This window comes from Hydractinia symbiolongicarpus, chromosome 9 (assembly GCF_029227915.1).
Source record: "Hydractinia symbiolongicarpus strain clone_291-10 chromosome 9, HSymV2.1, whole genome shotgun sequence".
In the NCBI taxonomy this organism is placed as follows: domain Eukaryota; kingdom Metazoa; phylum Cnidaria; class Hydrozoa; order Anthoathecata; family Hydractiniidae; genus Hydractinia; species Hydractinia symbiolongicarpus.
This window is the reverse complement of record NC_079883.1, coordinates 11256167-11279812: the sequence shown is the minus strand read 5'-3', so window position 1 is coordinate 11279812 and position 23646 is coordinate 11256167. Positions and strand designations below refer to the sequence as shown.

At 40.0% G+C, this 23646-nt stretch overlaps 13 non-coding genes across 13 annotated transcripts; 3 read left to right on the top strand and 10 right to left on the bottom strand.

Moving 5' to 3' along the window:
* Positions 1-320: 320 nt before the first annotated feature.
* Positions 321-393, bottom strand: Trnar-acg (transfer RNA arginine (anticodon ACG)). Its single transcript has one exon. It is a non-coding gene; the product is annotated as a tRNA-Arg (tRNA).
* Positions 394-6666: 6273 nt separating this feature from the next.
* LOC130658296 (5S ribosomal RNA) lies at positions 6667-6785 on the top strand. The gene has a single exon (XR_008985513.1). It is a non-coding gene; the product is annotated as a 5S ribosomal RNA (ribosomal RNA).
* A 350-nt stretch (positions 6786-7135) lies between these two features.
* Positions 7136-7300, bottom strand: LOC130660251 (U1 spliceosomal RNA). Its single transcript, XR_008987452.1, has one exon. It is a non-coding gene; the product is annotated as a U1 spliceosomal RNA (small nuclear RNA).
* Positions 7301-7485: 185 nt separating this feature from the next.
* Positions 7486-7677, bottom strand: LOC130661298 (U2 spliceosomal RNA). The gene has a single exon (XR_008988490.1). It is a non-coding gene; the product is annotated as a U2 spliceosomal RNA (small nuclear RNA).
* A 322-nt stretch (positions 7678-7999) lies between these two features.
* Trnar-acg (transfer RNA arginine (anticodon ACG)) lies at positions 8000-8072 on the bottom strand. Its single transcript has one exon. It is a non-coding gene; the product is annotated as a tRNA-Arg (tRNA).
* A 4470-nt stretch (positions 8073-12542) lies between these two features.
* Positions 12543-12661, top strand: LOC130658295 (5S ribosomal RNA). Its single transcript, XR_008985512.1, has one exon. It is a non-coding gene; the product is annotated as a 5S ribosomal RNA (ribosomal RNA).
* A 350-nt stretch (positions 12662-13011) lies between these two features.
* LOC130660250 (U1 spliceosomal RNA) lies at positions 13012-13176 on the bottom strand. Its single transcript, XR_008987451.1, has one exon. It is a non-coding gene; the product is annotated as a U1 spliceosomal RNA (small nuclear RNA).
* Positions 13177-13361: 185 nt separating this feature from the next.
* Positions 13362-13553, bottom strand: LOC130661297 (U2 spliceosomal RNA). The gene has a single exon (XR_008988489.1). It is a non-coding gene; the product is annotated as a U2 spliceosomal RNA (small nuclear RNA).
* Positions 13554-13875: 322 nt separating this feature from the next.
* On the bottom strand, positions 13876-13948 carry Trnar-acg (transfer RNA arginine (anticodon ACG)). Its single transcript has one exon. It is a non-coding gene; the product is annotated as a tRNA-Arg (tRNA).
* Positions 13949-18418: 4470 nt separating this feature from the next.
* Positions 18419-18537, top strand: LOC130658294 (5S ribosomal RNA). The gene has a single exon (XR_008985511.1). It is a non-coding gene; the product is annotated as a 5S ribosomal RNA (ribosomal RNA).
* Positions 18538-18887: 350 nt separating this feature from the next.
* On the bottom strand, positions 18888-19052 carry LOC130660248 (U1 spliceosomal RNA). Its single transcript, XR_008987449.1, has one exon. It is a non-coding gene; the product is annotated as a U1 spliceosomal RNA (small nuclear RNA).
* A 185-nt stretch (positions 19053-19237) lies between these two features.
* LOC130661294 (U2 spliceosomal RNA) lies at positions 19238-19429 on the bottom strand. Its single transcript, XR_008988487.1, has one exon. It is a non-coding gene; the product is annotated as a U2 spliceosomal RNA (small nuclear RNA).
* A 322-nt stretch (positions 19430-19751) lies between these two features.
* Trnar-acg (transfer RNA arginine (anticodon ACG)) lies at positions 19752-19824 on the bottom strand. Its single transcript has one exon. It is a non-coding gene; the product is annotated as a tRNA-Arg (tRNA).
* Positions 19825-23646: the final 3822 nt, after the last annotated feature.

Here is a 23646-nt window from a genome sequence, read left to right as displayed (position 1 = left end):
AGAACAAGCGTTGCCATGATAGGCATCGTCCACACACCGTAACTGCTTGTGGAGCATGTCACGTTACTGTAAAGCTTACAACTGTCACCGCGTACGGATGGACGGCGACATAGTAAAAATCACGGCTGTTGATTTAGCCGTAGGATGGAGAGCGACTGTAGCGAGTGGATGGTAACTTACATGAATGCTAACAAAGGCGACGATACTAAGTGCGTGATATTACTTTCCAATATGACTGCGTACATTCCGTTTATCAACGCATTACGCCAGAACGTGCGCGCGCGTTACACAGTAGACCATGCAGCCGAAATGCGACAGTGCGACCCTGCCAGGAGTCGAACCTGGAATCCCCTGATTCGTAGTCAGATGCCTTATCCATTGGGCCACAGGGCCATGCTTATGACTTCGCCCCATCGTTATTTTGGCTTGCGCATTCGTTTTACTTACGACAGAATTCTTCGTGTTTGTAGCCATGAAAGAAAGGGACTTCTGTGAGTGAATTTTTTTACTGTGGTCTAATAAAAAAGTCGAAACGCAGTGCCCAATATATGAATTGCTCCTAATAGCCGGAAACAGGCCGTGTCGATGATGTAGGCCGACATACGCAACGCAAACCAAAGAACGCTTTATGAAAATCCTAACACGGGCGCGGAAGAAGCCCAAATTAACAGAGTAGATGTAATGCTGAAGACCTCAAACTCCAGCAGCTTCTCTTTCAGACTATTGCGTCGTGCTACAAATAAAAATTAACATGCTTTCGCATAGTCGCGGCTCCCAAAACGGACATTATACGATGTACAGAAACACACATTTCTGTTTTCGCGCCAAATCAATTCCCGGGAGTGGTACTTTTACGTCCGCATACTTCGCACCGTCTTAAATTATATCTCATTTACACGGTAATGTTTAGTATACTTCTACTGTGATAACAAGCATCGTTTATCGTTGGATTGTTGTAAGAAAACATTAAAAATGAGTGAAGCAGCTTCTCCAAAGAAAATCGCACCCAAGAAGAAACCTGCTGCAAAGAAGACAGCTGATCACCCTAAATATGTGGACATGATCAAGGCTGCTATCGCTACCCTAAAGGAACGCGGTGGTTCATCTCGCCAAGCTATTACAAAATATATTCATGCAAATTACAAAGTTGCTGAAAACTCAGATCATCATCTGAAAATGGCTCTTAAACGAGGAGTAACATCAGGCGATTTGATTCAAACTAAAGGCACTGGTGCTTCTGGATCATTCAAGCTAGGTCAGGTAAAAAAAGAAAAACCTAAGAAAAAGGCCGCAGCAAAAAAGCCAACGGCAAAGAAGCCTACTGCAAAGAAAAGTACACCAAAAAAGAAGCCAGCAAAGAAGAGCACGCCAAAGAAAGCAGCAAAGAAGCCTGCCACAAAGAAAGCCTCGGCTAAGAAACCAGCAGCTAAGAAACCCACAAAGAAGCCTGTTGCTAAAAAACCTGCAGCAAAGAAGGTCAAAAAGACTCCCAAAAAGGCAGCAAAGAAGACCGCAAAAAAATAATTTGTGTGTATCTGGCTATTACATTAACAAACGGCTATTTTTATAGCCACACATTTACAAAAAAACATTATCTTGGTACAAAGTTAAACTTGTTTAAGTCACTTAAACAGTTAAAAAAGAGTAATTTTAAGATTAGATTCCCTAAGTTTAAGTATTTTCGTTTTTAAATTTCTTATTTTCTTGCTTTTACTTTTCTTGCCCTTCATATTTTTAACATTGTCAAACTTTATGTAGCATAAAATTTTTATGTAGCATAAAATTTAAACAGAAAGCAGAACAAAGTTTGATATAAAAAGCTAGCCGTAATATTTTTTATGGATGTGTGGCTATAAAAATAGCCGTTTTTTGTTTGGTAAGATGCTTAGGCACGTTCCCCACGAATTCTTCTTGCCAACTGGATGTCTTTAGGCATGATTGTAACTCGTTTTGCGTGAATGGCACACAAGTTAGTATCCTCGAACAAGCCAACAAGGTACGCTTCAGAAGCCTCTTGCAGAGCCATAACGGCTGTGCTCTGGAATCGCAGATCTGTTTTGAAGTCCTGAGCAATTTCTCGCACAAGACGCTGGAAAGGCAACTTGCGGATCAAGAGCTCGGTTGACTTCTGGTATCTTCTGATTTCTCTGAGAGCAACTGTACCAGGTCTGTAACGATGTGGTTTTTTCACTCCTCCAGTAGCTGGTGCGCTTTTCCTCGCAGCTTTAGTGGCGAGTTGTTTTCGTGGAGCCTTTCCTCCAGTAGATTTACGTGCAGTTTGCTTTGTACGAGCCATATTTTAAGAAGTCGATGTAGTACGGATACACAAGACGGTCTAAAATGCACTATCGCGCCAAAGTTTTATTTCTCATATTGATTGACAGCTAAGGTTCAAAACAAACCATTTGATTGGTGCTAAGAAAGTAATTTCTGATTGGCTGCATAATGACATTACGCTCATTACTTTAACATTTTTATAAAATCTGTGTTTTTTGGCTACGGGAAAACGGCTGTATCTTCTGATACACAAAAGCTTTTGACTTTTTTTTTTTTTAGTAAGTAGCAGAAGGTTTGGCGAATTCCAACGATGCCAAATTTATTGCCTTACTGAAACATTAAGACCACGAATTTTTAAAAAAACTACAGTTTTACTTAAAAAAATGTACAAAATGTTCGGAACATTTTGTAATGACGCAACTCTATTGGTTAATTAGGGTGTTTCCACGAGCAGTAGGTAATTTTATGGCCTCTTTTTAAAGCTGTCTGAATTCTGTTAACTCAAACGTTGTTTTTGTACTCGTTCTGTACGCAACTATATCAATATGTCTGGACGCGGAAAAGGAGGTAAAGGATTGGGAAAAGGAGGTGCTAAACGTCACCGAAAAATTCTTCGTGATAACATTCAGGGAATCACAAAACCTGCTATTCGACGTCTTGCTCGACGAGGTGGTGTCAAACGTATCTCTGGCCTTATCTATGAGGAAACCAGAGGTGTACTGAAGGTTTTCTTAGAGAATGTTATTCGTGATGCTGTAACCTACACAGAGCACGCTAAACGCAAGACCGTTACCGCTATGGATGTTGTTTATGCCTTAAAACGTCAAGGAAGAACTCTTTACGGATTCGGAGGTTAAGCGTTGTCATTGCTCAACAAAAACGGCTATTTTTATAGCCACAAATCTTTTAAAACATTACTTTGTGCACGCTTCCAAATTACACAATGTGTAAAGTCTTGTCACAGTTACATTTATTGCTATACGATACTATGTCATATATGACACAAAAAAAATTTAGAAATACTTTGTAGGGTTAATTTGCCTGGGAGTGTTTCCGTGAAAAGCTGGGTTAAGTTAAATGTAAGCAATAACATGGATCAATGTACTTGTCTTTTCTGCAAGTACAGCTAATAATACGTATGAAAAGTGAAGCTAATCCACACACACACATGGGGAAGTATTTTAAATGTAGGCTAGTGTTCTTAAGCACATTATTTAGAAGTTTTATTAACTTCGGTTAACTTGTAGTGACGCCAAGTAAATGTTTTTTTAAAGATGTGTGGTCTTAAAAAAGACCGTTTGTGTTTGGTAGACGTTGGTTTACTTGCTTTGATTTGATATAAAAAGCTAGCCGTAATATTTTTTATGGATGTGTGGCTATAAAAATAGCCGTTTTTTGTTTGGTAAGATGCTTAGGCACGTTCCCCACGAATTCTTCTTGCCAACTGGATGTCTTTAGGCATGATTGTAACTCGTTTTGCGTGAATGGCACACAAGTTAGTATCCTCGAACAAGCCAACAAGGTACGCTTCAGAAGCCTCTTGCAGAGCCATAACGGCTGTGCTCTGGAATCGCAGATCTGTTTTGAAGTCCTGAGCAATTTCTCGCACAAGACGCTGGAAAGGCAACTTGCGGATCAAGAGCTCGGTTGACTTCTGGTATCTTCTGATTTCTCTGAGAGCAACTGTACCAGGTCTGTAACGATGTGGTTTTTTCACTCCTCCAGTAGCTGGTGCGCTTTTCCTCGCAGCTTTAGTGGCGAGTTGTTTTCGTGGAGCCTTTCCTCCAGTAGATTTACGTGCAGTTTGCTTTGTACGAGCCATATTTTAAGAAGTCGATGTAGTACGGATACACAAGACGGTCTAAAATGCACTATCGCGCCAAAGTTTTATTTCTCATATTGATTGACAGCTAAGGTTCAAAACAAACCATTTGATTGGTGCTAAGAAAGTAATTTCTGATTGGCTGCATAATGACATTACGCTCATTACTTTAACATTTTTATAAAATCTGTGTTTTTTGGCTACGGGAAAACGGCTGTATCTTCTGATACACAAAAGCTTTTGACTTTTTTTTTTTTTAGTAAGTAGCAGAAGGTTTGGCGAATTCCAACGATGCCAAATTTATTGCCTTACTGAAACATTAAGACCACGAATTTTTAAAAAAACTACAGTTTTACTTAAAAAAATGTACAAAATGTTCGGAACATTTTGTAATGACGCAACTCTATTGGTTAATTAGGGTGTTTCCACGAGCAGTAGGTAATTTTATGGCCTCTTTTTAAAGCTGTCTGAATTCTGTTAACTCAAACGTTGTTTTTGTACTCGTTCTGTACGCAACTATATCAATATGTCTGGACGCGGAAAAGGAGGTAAAGGATTGGGAAAAGGAGGTGCTAAACGTCACCGAAAAATTCTTCGTGATAACATTCAGGGAATCACAAAACCTGCTATTCGACGTCTTGCTCGACGAGGTGGTGTCAAACGTATCTCTGGCCTTATCTATGAGGAAACCAGAGGTGTACTGAAGGTTTTCTTAGAGAATGTTATTCGTGATGCTGTAACCTACACAGAGCACGCTAAACGCAAGACCGTTACCGCTATGGATGTTGTTTATGCCTTAAAACGTCAAGGAAGAACTCTTTACGGATTCGGAGGTTAAGCGTTGTCATTGCTCAACAAAAACGGCTATTTTTATAGCCACAAATCTTTTAAAACATTACTTTGTGCACGCTTCCAAATTACACAATGTGTAAAGTCTTGTCACAGTTACATTTATTGCTATACGATACTATGTCATATATGACACAAAAAAAATTTAGAAATACTTTGTAGGGTTAATTTGCCTGGGAGTGTTTCCGTGAAAAGCTGGGTTAAGTTAAATGTAAGCAATAACATGGATCAATGTACTTGTCTTTTCTGCAAGTACAGCTAATAATACGTATGAAAAGTGAAGCTAATCCACACACACACATGGGGAAGTATTTTAAATGTAGGCTAGTGTTCTTAAGCACATTATTTAGAAGTTTTATTAACTTCGGTTAACTTGTAGTGACGCCAAGTAAATGTTTTTTTAAAGATGTGTGGTCTTAAAAAAGACCGTTTGTGTTTGGTAGACGTTGGTTTACTTGCTGCTTGTGTATTTTGTGACGGCTTTTGTTCCTTCACTGACTGCGTGTTTTGCAAGTTCTCCAGGCAAGAGAAGACGTACTGCGGTTTGAATTTCACGAGAAGAGATGGTCGACTTTTTGTTTTGAAGAGCCAAACGCGAAGCTTCGGAAGCAATGCGCTCAAAGATGTCGTTGACAAATGAGTTCATGATGCTCATAGCTTTGCTTGAAACTCCGACATCTGGGTGAACTTGTTTCAAAACATTGTAGATGTAAATAGCATAACTTTCCTTTCTCTTTCTCTTGCGTTTCTTTTCACCAGTTCCACCAATCTTTCCTCCTTTTTTGCCGGCTCTTTTTTCACCTTTCTTGGCTACTTTAGGTGCCTGTTTTCCTCCTTTAGCTGCTGCGTCAGACATGGTTAAAAATTTTTGCTACTTAACTTGTAAATAAGCATTAAACTGCAAGTCAAAACTTTTTGTTTATAAGTAAAAAAATCGGATCGAATTCGATCCGAAAACGCCGATACGCAATTTAATTGGTTAAAAAAAAAATCTTTTGTTTAATACTTAATTATGATTGGTTAAAAAAACATGATTTCGATCCTATTTTTATGATGAAAAAACGAGTAAAGTTTATTTCGTTAACACTTACGTTAAATATTCGTACGTTTTTGTATTAACTTACAAATCAAATCGCAGTTATGTCTGGACGTGGAAAAGGTGGAAAAGCTAAGGCTAAAGCCAAGACAAGATCCTCAAGAGCTGGACTTCAATTTCCAGTCGGTAGAGTGCATAGATTCCTTCGTAGAGGGCACTATGCTAACCGAATTGGATCTGGAGCACCAGTTTACTTAGCAGCCGTCTTGGAATATTTATCTGCTGAGATATTGGAGTTGGCTGGTAACGCAGCAAGAGACAACAAAAAAGCTAGGATTATTCCAAGACATTTACAATTGGCTGTTCGTAATGATGAAGAATTAAACAAACTTTTGAGCGGTGTAACCATTGCAGCTGGTGGTGTTTTGCCAAACATTCAAGCTGTCTTACTCCCAAAGAAGAACGACAAAGGACAGAAGAAGTAAACCGCTACACTCAGAAAACAACGGCTATTTTTATAGCCACACATCTTTAAAAAAACATTGTTTTTTTCACAAAACTATAACCTTAAAGTCTAATAGATAATCCATGCATACGCCTTGTCCTAAGTAACTCAAAGAAATTAAATAAAAAAATTTGATCACAACGTCAAAATAAATTGCACGTATTTGCCCCTACTAATGTCTACGGCCATACCACGATGAACACACCCGTTCTCGTCTGATCACGGAAGTTAAGCATCGTCGGGCCGGGATAGTACTTGGATGGGGGACCGCCTGGGAACTCCCGGTGTCGTAGGCTTTTCATTTTCATTTGTTGCCTTTTCATTTCAATGGTGCTGTGATATATTTCTTGTTATAACAATTAAGGAACGTGGCGGTTGTTGAAAGTGTTTCCTATGACATTTTCCTACGACATTTTCAGGTGATAGTACGAGAAAAAAGAGCTTTCAAATGCATACAAACTCGATCTATTGCCGATCATCCAATAACCCTGACGGAATGGCAAATAAAATAAAATTCCGCCGCCTTCCGAGGACTTATATCGCAATCACGTTTCGTAACAGCCAAGCGAGGTTTTACCTTAGCGTTTAAGTCACCACCGACATTTGGCCGCGCAACTTTTCTAAGCTCATTCATTTTGACTTAAGGAGGGGGCGAGCGCGGACGCAGGCCCCCACTACCAGAAATTGTACGGTCGAGTTACTGACGTTTGCAGTAATCGCAGAGGTCAGCCCAAGCGTAGTGCAATGCAAGAGCCTCACTCTGGAAGAAAACCCTCATTGATCAGTCTTTACTTCCCCGTCAGGTAAGTATGAGTTGGAACTGCACCGTAGCATGAGGGTACCCTTCAAAGTTTGTTAATGCTTGTGGCTTGAGTGTGTTATAAACTGCCGTGTCGCGGGGCATAGGCTGTATTCTCCCCCAGTGTACGCGTTTTGTTCCCGCCGTAGACTATGCAGAGTGCCGTCGGAAAGAGGACTGCTATTATTCTTTTATTGCTTATGTGGGCCGCCATCGGTAATAGTGCAACACCAAGGCAACCCGTGGTCACGGCGTGAATGAATCCACCTCCATGACCCAAGGCCAAAAATCAGATTAATATACTGACCATTCAGAGAATGGCCTACCAGATATTAAACTGATAAGAACAGATACTACACTTGATCTTAGCCATTAGGCCGAGAAGCGATAAAGAACAAGCGTTGCCATGATAGGCATCGTCCACACACCGTAACTGCTTGTGGAGCATGTCACGTTACTGTAAAGCTTACAACTGTCACCGCGTACGGATGGACGGCGACATAGTAAAAATCACGGCTGTTGATTTAGCCGTAGGATGGAGAGCGACTGTAGCGAGTGGATGGTAACTTACATGAATGCTAACAAAGGCGACGATACTAAGTGCGTGATATTACTTTCCAATATGACTGCGTACATTCCGTTTATCAACGCATTACGCCAGAACGTGCGCGCGCGTTACACAGTAGATCATGCAGCCGAAATGCGACAGTGCGACCCTGCCAGGAGTCGAACCTGGAATCCCCTGATTCGTAGTCAGATGCCTTATCCATTGGGCCACAGGGCCATGCTTATGACTTCGCCCCATCGTTATTTTGGCTTGCGCATTCGTTTTACTTACGACAGAATTCTTCGTGTTTGTAGCCATGAAAGAAAGGGACTTCTGTGAGTGAATTTTTTTACTGTGGTCTAATAAAAAAGTCGAAACGCAGTGCCCAATATATGAATTGCTCCTAATAGCCGGAAACAGGCCGTGTCGATGATGTAGGCCGACATACGCAACGCAAACCAAAGAACGCTTTATGAAAATCCTAACACGGGCGCGGAAGAAGCCCAAATTAACAGAGTAGATGTAATGCTGAAGACCTCAAACTCCAGCAGCTTCTCTTTCAGACTATTGCGTCGTGCTACAAATAAAAATTAACATGCTTTCGCATAGTCGCGGCTCCCAAAACGGACATTATACGATGTACAGAAACACACATTTCTGTTTTCGCGCCAAATCAATTCCCGGGAGTGGTACTTTTACGTCCGCATACTTCGCACCGTCTTAAATTATATCTCATTTACACGGTAATGTTTAGTATACTTCTACTGTGATAACAAGCATCGTTTATCGTTGGATTGTTGTAAGAAAACATTAAAAATGAGTGAAGCAGCTTCTCCAAAGAAAATCGCACCCAAGAAGAAACCTGCTGCAAAGAAGACAGCTGATCACCCTAAATATGTGGACATGATCAAGGCTGCTATCGCTACCCTAAAGGAACGCGGTGGTTCATCTCGCCAAGCTATTACAAAATATATTCATGCAAATTACAAAGTTGCTGAAAACTCAGATCATCATCTGAAAATGGCTCTTAAACGAGGAGTAACATCAGGCGATTTGATTCAAACTAAAGGCACTGGTGCTTCTGGATCATTCAAGCTAGGTCAGGTAAAAAAAGAAAAACCTAAGAAAAAGGCCGCAGCAAAAAAGCCAACGGCAAAGAAGCCTACTGCAAAGAAAAGTACACCAAAAAAGAAGCCAGCAAAGAAGAGCACGCCAAAGAAAGCAGCAAAGAAGCCTGCCACAAAGAAAGCCTCGGCTAAGAAACCAGCAGCTAAGAAACCCACAAAGAAGCCTGTTGCTAAAAAACCTGCAGCAAAGAAGGTCAAAAAGACTCCCAAAAAGGCAGCAAAGAAGACCGCAAAAAAATAATTTGTGTGTATCTGGCTATTACATTAACAAACGGCTATTTTTATAGCCACACATTTACAAAAAAACATTATCTTGGTACAAAGTTAAACTTGTTTAAGTCACTTAAACAGTTAAAAAAGAGTAATTTTAAGATTAGATTCCCTAAGTTTAAGTATTTTCGTTTTTAAATTTCTTATTTTCTTGCTTTTACTTTTCTTGCCCTTCATATTTTTAACATTGTCAAACTTTATGTAGCATAAAATTTTTATGTAGCATAAAATTTAAACAGAAAGCAGAACAAAGTTTGATATAAAAAGCTAGCCGTAATATTTTTTATGGATGTGTGGCTATAAAAATAGCCGTTTTTTGTTTGGTAAGATGCTTAGGCACGTTCCCCACGAATTCTTCTTGCCAACTGGATGTCTTTAGGCATGATTGTAACTCGTTTTGCGTGAATGGCACACAAGTTAGTATCCTCGAACAAGCCAACAAGGTACGCTTCAGAAGCCTCTTGCAGAGCCATAACGGCTGTGCTCTGGAATCGCAGATCTGTTTTGAAGTCCTGAGCAATTTCTCGCACAAGACGCTGGAAAGGCAACTTGCGGATCAAGAGCTCGGTTGACTTCTGGTATCTTCTGATTTCTCTGAGAGCAACTGTACCAGGTCTGTAACGATGTGGTTTTTTCACTCCTCCAGTAGCTGGTGCGCTTTTCCTCGCAGCTTTAGTGGCGAGTTGTTTTCGTGGAGCCTTTCCTCCAGTAGATTTACGTGCAGTTTGCTTTGTACGAGCCATATTTTAAGAAGTCGATGTAGTACGGATACACAAGACGGTCTAAAATGCACTATCGCGCCAAAGTTTTATTTCTCATATTGATTGACAGCTAAGGTTCAAAACAAACCATTTGATTGGTGCTAAGAAAGTAATTTCTGATTGGCTGCATAATGACATTACGCTCATTACTTTAACATTTTTATAAAATCTGTGTTTTTTGGCTACGGGAAAACGGCTGTATCTTCTGATACACAAAAGCTTTTGACTTTTTTTTTTTTTAGTAAGTAGCAGAAGGTTTGGCGAATTCCAACGATGCCAAATTTATTGCCTTACTGAAACATTAAGACCACGAATTTTTAAAAAAACTACAGTTTTACTTAAAAAAATGTACAAAATGTTCGGAACATTTTGTAATGACGCAACTCTATTGGTTAATTAGGGTGTTTCCACGAGCAGTAGGTAATTTTATGGCCTCTTTTTAAAGCTGTCTGAATTCTGTTAACTCAAACGTTGTTTTTGTACTCGTTCTGTACGCAACTATATCAATATGTCTGGACGCGGAAAAGGAGGTAAAGGATTGGGAAAAGGAGGTGCTAAACGTCACCGAAAAATTCTTCGTGATAACATTCAGGGAATCACAAAACCTGCTATTCGACGTCTTGCTCGACGAGGTGGTGTCAAACGTATCTCTGGCCTTATCTATGAGGAAACCAGAGGTGTACTGAAGGTTTTCTTAGAGAATGTTATTCGTGATGCTGTAACCTACACAGAGCACGCTAAACGCAAGACCGTTACCGCTATGGATGTTGTTTATGCCTTAAAACGTCAAGGAAGAACTCTTTACGGATTCGGAGGTTAAGCGTTGTCATTGCTCAACAAAAACGGCTATTTTTATAGCCACAAATCTTTTAAAACATTACTTTGTGCACGCTTCCAAATTACACAATGTGTAAAGTCTTGTCACAGTTACATTTATTGCTATACGATACTATGTCATATATGACACAAAAAAAATTTAGAAATACTTTGTAGGGTTAATTTGCCTGGGAGTGTTTCCGTGAAAAGCTGGGTTAAGTTAAATGTAAGCAATAACATGGATCAATGTACTTGTCTTTTCTGCAAGTACAGCTAATAATACGTATGAAAAGTGAAGCTAATCCACACACACACATGGGGAAGTATTTTAAATGTAGGCTAGTGTTCTTAAGCACATTATTTAGAAGTTTTATTAACTTCGGTTAACTTGTAGTGACGCCAAGTAAATGTTTTTTTAAAGATGTGTGGTCTTAAAAAAGACCGTTTGTGTTTGGTAGACGTTGGTTTACTTGCTGCTTGTGTATTTTGTGACGGCTTTTGTTCCTTCACTGACTGCGTGTTTTGCAAGTTCTCCAGGCAAGAGAAGACGTACTGCGGTTTGAATTTCACGAGAAGAGATGGTCGACTTTTTGTTTTGAAGAGCCAAACGCGAAGCTTCGGAAGCAATGCGCTCAAAGATGTCGTTGACAAATGAGTTCATGATGCTCATAGCTTTGCTTGAAACTCCGACATCTGGGTGAACTTGTTTCAAAACATTGTAGATGTAAATAGCATAACTTTCCTTTCTCTTTCTCTTGCGTTTCTTTTCACCAGTTCCACCAATCTTTCCTCCTTTTTTGCCGGCTCTTTTTTCACCTTTCTTGGCTACTTTAGGTGCCTGTTTTCCTCCTTTAGCTGCTGCGTCAGACATGGTTAAAAATTTTTGCTACTTAACTTGTAAATAAGCATTAAACTGCAAGTCAAAACTTTTTGTTTATAAGTAAAAAAATCGGATCGAATTCGATCCGAAAACGCCGATACGCAATTTAATTGGTTAAAAAAAAAATCTTTTGTTTAATACTTAATTATGATTGGTTAAAAAAACATGATTTCGATCCTATTTTTATGATGAAAAAACGAGTAAAGTTTATTTCGTTAACACTTACGTTAAATATTCGTACGTTTTTGTATTAACTTACAAATCAAATCGCAGTTATGTCTGGACGTGGAAAAGGTGGAAAAGCTAAGGCTAAAGCCAAGACAAGATCCTCAAGAGCTGGACTTCAATTTCCAGTCGGTAGAGTGCATAGATTCCTTCGTAGAGGGCACTATGCTAACCGAATTGGATCTGGAGCACCAGTTTACTTAGCAGCCGTCTTGGAATATTTATCTGCTGAGATATTGGAGTTGGCTGGTAACGCAGCAAGAGACAACAAAAAAGCTAGGATTATTCCAAGACATTTACAATTGGCTGTTCGTAATGATGAAGAATTAAACAAACTTTTGAGCGGTGTAACCATTGCAGCTGGTGGTGTTTTGCCAAACATTCAAGCTGTCTTACTCCCAAAGAAGAACGACAAAGGACAGAAGAAGTAAACCGCTACACTCAGAAAACAACGGCTATTTTTATAGCCACACATCTTTAAAAAAACATTGTTTTTTTCACAAAACTATAACCTTAAAGTCTAATAGATAATCCATGCATACGCCTTGTCCTAAGTAACTCAAAGAAATTAAATAAAAAAATTTGATCACAACGTCAAAATAAATTGCACGTATTTGCCCCTACTAATGTCTACGGCCATACCACGATGAACACACCCGTTCTCGTCTGATCACGGAAGTTAAGCATCGTCGGGCCGGGATAGTACTTGGATGGGGGACCGCCTGGGAACTCCCGGTGTCGTAGGCTTTTCATTTTCATTTGTTGCCTTTTCATTTCAATGGTGCTGTGATATATTTCTTGTTATAACAATTAAGGAACGTGGCGGTTGTTGAAAGTGTTTCCTATGACATTTTCCTACGACATTTTCAGGTGATAGTACGAGAAAAAAGAGCTTTCAAATGCATACAAACTCGATCTATTGCCGATCATCCAATAACCCTGACGGAATGGCAAATAAAATAAAATTCCGCCGCCTTCCGAGGACTTATATCGCAATCACGTTTCGTAACAGCCAAGCGAGGTTTTACCTTAGCGTTTAAGTCACCACCGACATTTGGCCGCGCAACTTTTCTAAGCTCATTCATTTTGACTTAAGGAGGGGGCGAGCGCGGACGCAGGCCCCCACTACCAGAAATTGTACGGTCGAGTTACTGACGTTTGCAGTAATCGCAGAGGTCAGCCCAAGCGTAGTGCAATGCAAGAGCCTCACTCTGGAAGAAAACCCTCATTGATCAGTCTTTACTTCCCCGTCAGGTAAGTATGAGTTGGAACTGCACCGTAGCATGAGGGTACCCTTCAAAGTTTGTTAATGCTTGTGGCTTGAGTGTGTTATAAACTGCCGTGTCGCGGGGCATAGGCTGTATTCTCCCCCAGTGTACGCGTTTTGTTCCCGCCGTAGACTATGCAGAGTGCCGTCGGAAAGAGGACTGCTATTATTCTTTTATTGCTTATGTGGGCCGCCATCGGTAATAGTGCAACACCAAGGCAACCCGTGGTCACGGCGTGAATGAATCCACCTCCATGACCCAAGGCCAAAAATCAGATTAATATACTGACCATTCAGAGAATGGCCTACCAGATATTAAACTGATAAGAACAGATACTACACTTGATCTTAGCCATTAGGCCGAGAAGCGATAAAGAACAAGCGTTGCCATGATAGGCATCGTCCACACACCGTAACTGCTTGTGGAGCATGTCACGTTACTGTAAAGCTTACAACTGTCACCGCGTACGGATGGACGGCGACATAGTAAAAATCACGGCTGTTGATTTAGCCGTAGGATGGAGAGCGACTGTAGCGAGTGGATGGTAACTTACATGAATGCTAACAAAGGCGACGATACTAAGTGCGTGATATTACTTTCCAATATGACTGCGTACATTCCGTTTATCAACGCATTACGCCAGAACGTGCGCGCGCGTTACACAGTAGACCATGCAGCCGAAATGCGACAGTGCGACCCTGCCAGGAGTCGAACCTGGAATCCCCTGATTCGTAGTCAGATGCCTTATCCATTGGGCCACAGGGCCATGCTTATGACTTCGCCCCATCGTTATTTTGGCTTGCGCATTCGTTTTACTTACGACAGAATTCTTCGTGTTTGTAGCCATGAAAGAAAGGGACTTCTGTGAGTGAATTTTTTTACTGTGGTCTAATAAAAAAGTCGAAACGCAGTGCCCAATATATGAATTGCTCCTAATAGCCGGAAACAGGCCGTGTCGATGATGTAGGCCGACATACGCAACGCAAACCAAAGAACGCTTTATGAAAATCCTAACACGGGCGCGGAAGAAGCCCAAATTAACAGAGTAGATGTAATGCTGAAGACCTCAAACTCCAGCAGCTTCTCTTTCAGACTATTGCGTCGTGCTACAAATAAAAATTAACATGCTTTCGCATAGTCGCGGCTCCCAAAACGGACATTATACGATGTACAGAAACACACATTTCTGTTTTCGCGCCAAATCAATTCCCGGGAGTGGTACTTTTACGTCCGCATACTTCGCACCGTCTTAAATTATATCTCATTTACACGGTAATGTTTAGTATACTTCTACTGTGATAACAAGCATCGTTTATCGTTGGATTGTTGTAAGAAAACATTAAAAATGAGTGAAGCAGCTTCTCCAAAGAAAATCGCACCCAAGAAGAAACCTGCTGCAAAGAAGACAGCTGATCACCCTAAATATGTGGACATGATCAAGGCTGCTATCGCTACCCTAAAGGAACGCGGTGGTTCATCTCGCCAAGCTATTACAAAATATATTCATGCAAATTACAAAGTTGCTGAAAACTCAGATCATCATCTGAAAATGGCTCTTAAACGAGGAGTAACATCAGGCGATTTGATTCAAACTAAAGGCACTGGTGCTTCTGGATCATTCAAGCTAGGTCAGGTAAAAAAAGAAAAACCTAAGAAAAAGGCCGCAGCAAAAAAGCCAACGGCAAAGAAGCCTACTGCAAAGAAAAGTACACCAAAAAAGAAGCCAGCAAAGAAGAGCACGCCAAAGAAAGCAGCAAAGAAGCCTGCTACAAAGAAAGCCTCGGCTAAGAAACCAGCAGCTAAGAAACCCACAAAGAAGCCTGTTGCTAAAAAACCTGCAGCAAAGAAGGTCAAAAAGACTCCCAAAAAGGCAGCAAAGAAGACCGCAAAAAAATAATTTGTGTGTATCTGGCTATTACATTAACAAACGGCTATTTTTATAGCCACACATTTACAAAAAAACATTATCTTGGTACAAAGTTAAACTTGTTTAAGTCACTTAAACAGTTAAAAAAGAGTAATTTTAAGATTAGATTCCCTAAGTTTAAGTATTTTCGTTTTTAAATTTCTTATTTTCTTGCTTTTACTTTTCTTGCCCTTCATATTTTTAACATTGTCAAACTTTATGTAGCATAAAATTTTTATGTAGCATAAAATTTAAACAGAAAGCAGAACAAAGTTTGATATAAAAAGCTAGCCGTAATATTTTTTATGGATGTGTGGCTATAAAAATAGCCGTTTTTTGTTTGGTAAGATGCTTAGGCACGTTCCCCACGAATTCTTCTTGCCAACTGGATGTCTTTAGGCATGATTGTAACTCGTTTTGCGTGAATGGCACACAAGTTAGTATCCTCGAACAAGCCAACAAGGTACGCTTCAGAAGCCTCTTGCAGAGCCATAACGGCTGTGCTCTGGAATCGCAGATCTGTTTTGAAGTCCTGAGCAATTTCTCGCACAAGACGCTGGAAAGGCAACTTGCGGATCAAGAGCTCGGTTGACTTCTGGTATCTTCTGATTTCTCTGAGAGCAACTGTACCAGGTCTGTAACGATGTGGTTTTTTCACTCCTCCAGTAGCTGGTGCGCTTTTCCTCGCAGCTTTAGTGGCGAGTTGTTTTCGTGGAGCCTTTCCTCCAGTAGATTTACGTGCAGTTTGCTTTGTACGAGCCATATTTTAAGAAGTCGATGTAGTACGGATACACAAGACGGTCTAAAATGCACTATCGCGCCAAAGTTTTATTTCTCATATTGATTGACAGCTAAGGTTCAAAACAAACCATTTGATTGGTGCTAAGAAAGTAATTTCTGATTGGCTGCATAATGACATTACGCTCATTACTTTAACATTTTTATAAAATCTGTGTTTTTTGGCTACGGGAAAACGGCTGTATCTTCTGATACACAAAAGCTTTTGACTTTTTTTTTTTTTAGTAAGTAGCAGAAGGTTTGGCGAATTCCAACGATGCCAAATTTATTGCCTTACTGAAACATTAAGACCACGAATTTTTAAAAAAACTACAGTTTTACTTAAAAAAATGTACAAAATGTTCGGAACATTTTGTAATGACGCAACTCTATTGGTTAATTAGGGTGTTTCCACGAGCAGTAGGTAATTTTATGGCCTCTTTTTAAAGCTGTCTGAATTCTGTTAACTCAAACGTTGTTTTTGTACTCGTTCTGTACGCAACTATATCAATATGTCTGGACGCGGAAAAGGAGGTAAAGGATTGGGAAAAGGAGGTGCTAAACGTCACCGAAAAATTCTTCGTGATAACATTCAGGGAATCACAAAACCTGCTATTCGACGTCTTGCTCGACGAGGTGGTGTCAAACGTATCTCTGGCCTTATCTATGAGGAAACCAGAGGTGTACTGAAGGTTTTCTTAGAGAATGTTATTCGTGATGCTGTAACCTACACAGAGCACGCTAAACGCAAGACCGTTACCGCTATGGATGTTGTTTATGCCTTAAAACGTCAAGGAAGAACTCTTTACGGATTCGGAGGTTAAGCGTTGTCATTGCTCAACAAAAACGGCTATTTTTATAGCCACAAATCTTTTAAAACATTACTTTGTGCACGCTTCCAAATTACACAATGTGTAAAGTCTTGTCACAGTTACATTTATTGCTATACGATACTATGTCATATATGACACAAAAAAAATTTAGAAATACTTTGTAGGGTTAATTTGCCTGGGAGTGTTTCCGTGAAAAGCTGGGTTAAGTTAAATGTAAGCAATAACATGGATCAATGTACTTGTCTTTTCTGCAAGTACAGCTAATAATACGTATGAAAAGTGAAGCTAATCCACACACACACATGGGGAAGTATTTTAAATGTAGGCTAGTGTTCTTAAGCACATTATTTAGAAGTTTTATTAACTTCGGTTAACTTGTAGTGACGCCAAGTAAATGTTTTTTTAAAGATGTGTGGTCTTAAAAAAGACCGTTTGTGTTTGGTAGACGTTGGTTTACTTGCTGCTTGTGTATTTTGTGACGGCTTTTGTTCCTTCACTGACTGCGTGTTTTGCAAGTTCTCCAGGCAAGAGAAGACGTACTGCGGTTTGAATTTCACGAGAAGAGATGGTCGACTTTTTGTTTTGAAGAGCCAAACGCGAAGCTTCGGAAGCAATGCGCTCAAAGATGTCGTTGACAAATGAGTTCATGATGCTCATAGCTTTGCTTGAAACTCCGACATCTGGGTGAACTTGTTTCAAAACATTGTAGATGTAAATAGCATAACTTTCCTTTCTCTTTCTCTTGCGTTTCTTTTCACCAGTTCCACCAATCTTTCCTCCTTTTTTGCCGGCTCTTTTTTCACCTTTCTTGGCTACTTTAGGTGCCTGTTTTCCTCCTTTAGCTGCTGCGTCAGACATGGTTAAAAATTTTTGCTACTTAACTTGTAAATAAGCATTAAACTGCAAGTCAAAACTTTTTGTTTATAAGTAAAAAAATCGGATCGAATTCGATCCGAAAACGCCGATACGCAATTTAATTGGTTAAAAAAAAAATCTTTTGTTTAATACTTAATTATGATTGGTTAAAAAAACATGATTTCGATCCTATTTTTATGATGAAAAAACGAGTAAAGTTTATTTCGTTAACACTTACGTTAAATATTCGTACGTTTTTGTATTAACTTACAAATCAAATCGCAGTTATGTCTGGACGTGGAAAAGGTGGAAAAGCTAAGGCTAAAGCCAAGACAAGATCCTCAAGAGCTGGACTTCAATTTCCAGTCGGTAGAGTGCATAGATTCCTTCGTAGAGGGCACTATGCTAACCGAATTGGATCTGGAGCACCAGTTTACTTAGCAGCCGTCTTGGAATATTTATCTGCTGAGATATTGGAGTTGGCTGGTAACGCAGCAAGAGACAACAAAAAAGCTAGGATTATTCCAAGACATTTACAATTGGCTGTTCGTAATGATGAAGAATTAAACAAACTTTTGAGCGGTGTAACCATTGCAGCTGGTGGTGTTTTGCCAAACATTCAAGCTGTCTTACTCCCAAAGAAGAACGACAAAGGACAGAAGAAGTAAACCGCTACACTCAGAAAACAACGGCTATTTTTATAGCCACACATCTTTAAAAAAACATTGTTTTTTTCACAAAACTATAACCTTAAAGTCTAATAGATAATCCATGCATACGCCTTGTCCTAAGTAACTCAAAGAAATTAAATAAAAAAATTTGATCACAACGTCAAAATAAATTGCACGTATTTGCCCCTACTAATGTCTACGGCCATACCACGATGAACACACCCGTTCTCGTCTGATCACGGAAGTTAAGCATCGTCGGGCCGGGATAGTACTTGGATGGGGGACCGCCTGGGAACTCCCGGTGTCGTAGGCTTTTCATTTTCATTTGTTGCCTTTTCATTTCAATGGTGCTGTGATATATTTCTTGTTATAACAATTAAGGAACGTGGCGGTTGTTGAAAGTGTTTCCTATGACATTTTCCTACGACATTTTCAGGTGATAGTACGAGAAAAAAGAGCTTTCAAATGCATACAAACTCGATCTATTGCCGATCATCCAATAACCCTGACGGAATGGCAAATAAAATAAAATTCCGCCGCCTTCCGAGGACTTATATCGCAATCACGTTTCGTAACAGCCAAGCGAGGTTTTACCTTAGCGTTTAAGTCACCACCGACATTTGGCCGCGCAACTTTTCTAAGCTCATTCATTTTGACTTAAGGAGGGGGCGAGCGCGGACGCAGGCCCCCACTACCAGAAATTGTACGGTCGAGTTACTGACGTTTGCAGTAATCGCAGAGGTCAGCCCAAGCGTAGTGCAATGCAAGAGCCTCACTCTGGAAGAAAACCCTCATTGATCAGTCTTTACTTCCCCGTCAGGTAAGTATGAGTTGGAACTGCACCGTAGCATGAGGGTACCCTTCAAAGTTTGTTAATGCTTGTGGCTTGAGTGTGTTATAAACTGCCGTGTCGCGGGGCATAGGCTGTATTCTCCCCCAGTGTACGCGTTTTGTTCCCGCCGTAGACTATGCAGAGTGCCGTCGGAAAGAGGACTGCTATTATTCTTTTATTGCTTATGTGGGCCGCCATCGGTAATAGTGCAACACCAAGGCAACCCGTGGTCACGGCGTGAATGAATCCACCTCCATGACCCAAGGCCAAAAATCAGATTAATATACTGACCATTCAGAGAATGGCCTACCAGATATTAAACTGATAAGAACAGATACTACACTTGATCTTAGCCATTAGGCCGAGAAGCGATAAAGAACAAGCGTTGCCATGATAGGCATCGTCCACACACCGTAACTGCTTGTGGAGCATGTCACGTTACTGTAAAGCTTACAACTGTCACCGCGTACGGATGGACGGCGACATAGTAAAAATCACGGCTGTTGATTTAGCCGTAGGATGGAGAGCGACTGTAGCGAGTGGATGGTAACTTACATGAATGCTAACAAAGGCGACGATACTAAGTGCGTGATATTACTTTCCAATATGACTGCGTACATTCCGTTTATCAACGCATTACGCCAGAACGTGCGCGCGCGTTACACAGTAGACCATGCAGCCGAAATGCGACAGTGCGACCCTGCCAGGAGTCGAACCTGGAATCCCCTGATTCGTAGTCAGATGCCTTATCCATTGGGCCACAGGGCCATGCTTATGACTTCGCCCCATCGTTATTTTGGCTTGCGCATTCGTTTTACTTACGACAGAATTCTTCGTGTTTGTAGCCATGAAAGAAAGGGACTTCTGTGAGTGAATTTTTTTACTGTGGTCTAATAAAAAAGTCGAAACGCAGTGCCCAATATATGAATTGCTCCTAATAGCCGGAAACAGGCCGTGTCGATGATGTAGGCCGACATACGCAACGCAAACCAAAGAACGCTTTATGAAAATCCTAACACGGGCGCGGAAGAAGCCCAAATTAACAGAGTAGATGTAATGCTGAAGACCTCAAACTCCAGCAGCTTCTCTTTCAGACTATTGCGTCGTGCTACAAATAAAAATTAACATGCTTTCGCATAGTCGCGGCTCCCAAAACGGACATTATACGATGTACAGAAACACACATTTCTGTTTTCGCGCCAAATCAATTCCCGGGAGTGGTACTTTTACGTCCGCATACTTCGCACCGTCTTAAATTATATCTCATTTACACGGTAATGTTTAGTATACTTCTACTGTGATAACAAGCATCGTTTATCGTTGGATTGTTGTAAGAAAACATTAAAAATGAGTGAAGCAGCTTCTCCAAAGAAAATCGCACCCAAGAAGAAACCTGCTGCAAAGAAGACAGCTGATCACCCTAAATATGTGGACATGATCAAGGCTGCTATCGCTACCCTAAAGGAACGCGGTGGTTCATCTCGCCAAGCTATTACAAAATATATTCATGCAAATTACAAAGTTGCTGAAAACTCAGATCATCATCTGAAAATGGCTCTTAAACGAGGAGTAACATCAGGCGATTTGATTCAAACTAAAGGCACTGGTGCTTCTGGATCATTCAAGCTAGGTCAGGTAAAAAAAGAAAAACCTAAGAAAAAGGCCGCAGCAAAAAAGCCAACGGCAAAGAAGCCTACTGCAAAGAAAAGTACACCAAAAAAGAAGCCAGCAAAGAAGAGCACGCCAAAGAAAGCAGCAAAGAAGCCTGCCACAAAGAAAGCCTCGGCTAAGAAACCAGCAGCTAAGAAACCCACAAAGAAGCCTGTTGCTAAAAAACCTGCAGCAAAGAAGGTCAAAAAGACTCCCAAAAAGGCAGCAAAGAAGACCGCAAAAAAATAATTTGTGTGTATCTGGCTATTACATTAACAAACGGCTATTTTTATAGCCACACATTTACAAAAAAACATTATCTTGGTACAAAGTTAAACTTGTTTAAGTCACTTAAACAGTTAAAAAAGAGTAATTTTAAGATTAGATTCCCTAAGTTTAAGTATTTTCGTTTTTAAATTTCTTATTTTCTTGCTTTTACTTTTCTTGCCCTTCATATTTTTAACATTGTCAAACTTTATGTAGCATAAAATTTTTATGTAGCATAAAATTTAAACAGAAAGCAGAACAAAGTTTGATATAAAAAGCTAGCCGTAATATTTTTTATGGATGTGTGGCTATAAAAATAGCCGTTTTTTGTTTGGTAAGATGCTTAGGCACGTTCCCCACGAATTCTTCTTGCCAACTGGATGTCTTTAGGCATGATTGTAACTCGTTTTGCGTGAATGGCACACAAGTTAGTATCCTCGAACAAGCCAACAAGGTACGCTTCAGAAGCCTCTTGCAGAGCCATAACGGCTGTGCTCTGGAATCGCAGATCTGTTTTGAAGTCCTGAGCAATTTCTCGCACAAGACGCTGGAAAGGCAACTTGCGGATCAAGAGCTCAGTTGACTTCTGGTATCTTCTGATTTCTCTGAGAGCAACTGTACCAGGTCTGTAACGATGTGGTTTTTTCACTCCTCCAGTAGCTGGTGCGCTTTTCCTCGCAGCTTTAGTGGCGAGTTGTTTTCGTGGAGCCTTTCCTCCAGTAGATTTACGTGCAGTTTGCTTTGTACGAGCCATATTTTAAGAAGTCGATGTAGTACGGATACACAAGACGGTCTAAAATGCACTATCGCGCCAAAGTTTTATTTCTCATATTGATTGACAGCTAAGGTTCAAAACAAACCATTTGATTGGTGCTAAGAAAGTAATTTCTGATTGGCTGCATAATGACATTACGCTCATTACTTTAACATTTTTATAAAATCTGTGTTTTTTGGCTACGGGAAAACGGCTGTATCTTCTGATACACAAAAGCTTTTGACTTTTTTTTTTTTTAGTAAGTAGCAGAAGGTTTGGCGAATTCCAACGATGCCAAATTTATTGCCTTACTGAAACATTAAGACCACGAATTTTTAAAAAAACTACAGTTTTACTTAAAAAAATGTACAAAATGTTCGGAACATTTTGTAATGACGCAACTCTATTGGTTAATTAGGGTGTTTCCACGAGCAGTAGGTAATTTTATGGCCTCTTTTTAAAGCTGTCTGAATTCTGTTAACTCAAACGTTGTTTTTGTACTCGTTCTGTACGCAACTATATCAATATGTCTGGACGCGGAAAAGGAGGTAAAGGATTGAGAAAAGGAGGTGCTAAACGTCACCGAAAAATTCTTCGTGATAACATTCAGGGAATCACAAAACCTGCTATTCGACGTCTTGCTCGACGAGGTGGTGTCAAACGTATCTCTGGCCTTATCTATGAGGAAACCAGAGGTGTACTGAAGGTTTTCTTAGAGAATGTTATTCGTGATGCTGTAACCTACACAGAGCACGCTAAACGCAAGACCGTTACCGCTATGGATGTTGTTTATGCCTTAAAACGTCAAGGAAGAACTCTTTACGGATTCGGAGGTTAAGCGTTGTCATTGCTCAACAAAAACGGCTATTTTTATAGCCACAAATCTTTTAAAACATTACTTTGTGCACGCTTCCAAATTACACAATGTGTAAAGTCTTGTCACAGTTACATTTATTGCTATACGATACTATGTCATATATGACACAAAAAAAATTTAGAAATACTTTGTAGGGTTAATTTGCCTGGGAGTGTTTCCGTGAAAAGCTGGGTTAAGTTAAATGTAAGCAATAACATGGATCAATGTACTTGTCTTTTCTGCAAGTACAGCTAATAATACGTATGAAAAGTGAAGCTAATCCACACACACACATGGGGAAGTATTTGAAATGTAGGCTAGTGTTCTTAAGCACATTATTTAGAAGTTTTATTAACTTCGGTTAACTTGTAGTGACGCCAAGTAAATGTTTTTTTAAAGATGTGTGGTCTTAAAAAAGACCGTTTGTGTTTGGTAGACGTTGGTTTACTTGCTGCTTGTGTATTTTGTGACGGCTTTTGTTCCTTCACTGACTGCGTGTTTTGCAAGTTCTCCAGGCAAGAGAAGACGTACTGCGGTTTGAATTTCACGAGAAGAGATGGTCGACTTTTTGTTTTGAAGAGCCAAACGCGAAGCTTCGGAAGCAATGCGCTCAAAGATGTCGTTGACAAATGAGTTCATGATGCTCATAGCTTTGCTTGAAACTCCGACATCTGGGTGAACTTGTTTCAAAACATTGTAGATGTAAATAGCATAACTTTCCTTTCTCTTTCTCTTGCGTTTCTTTTCACCAGTTCCACCAATCTTTCCTCCTTTTTTGCCGGCTCTTTTTTCACCTTTCTTGGCTACTTTAGGTGCCTGTTTTCCTCCTTTAGCTGCTGCGTCAGACATGGTTAAAAATTTTTGCTACTTAACTTGTAAATAAGCATTAAACTGCAAGTCAAAACTTTTTGTTTATAAGTAAAAAAATCGGATCGAATTCGATCCGAAAACGCCGATACGCAATTTAATTGGTTAAAAAAAAAATCTTTTGTTTAATACTTAATTATGATTGGTTAAAAAAACATGATTTCGATCCTATTTTTATGATGAAAAAACGAGTAAA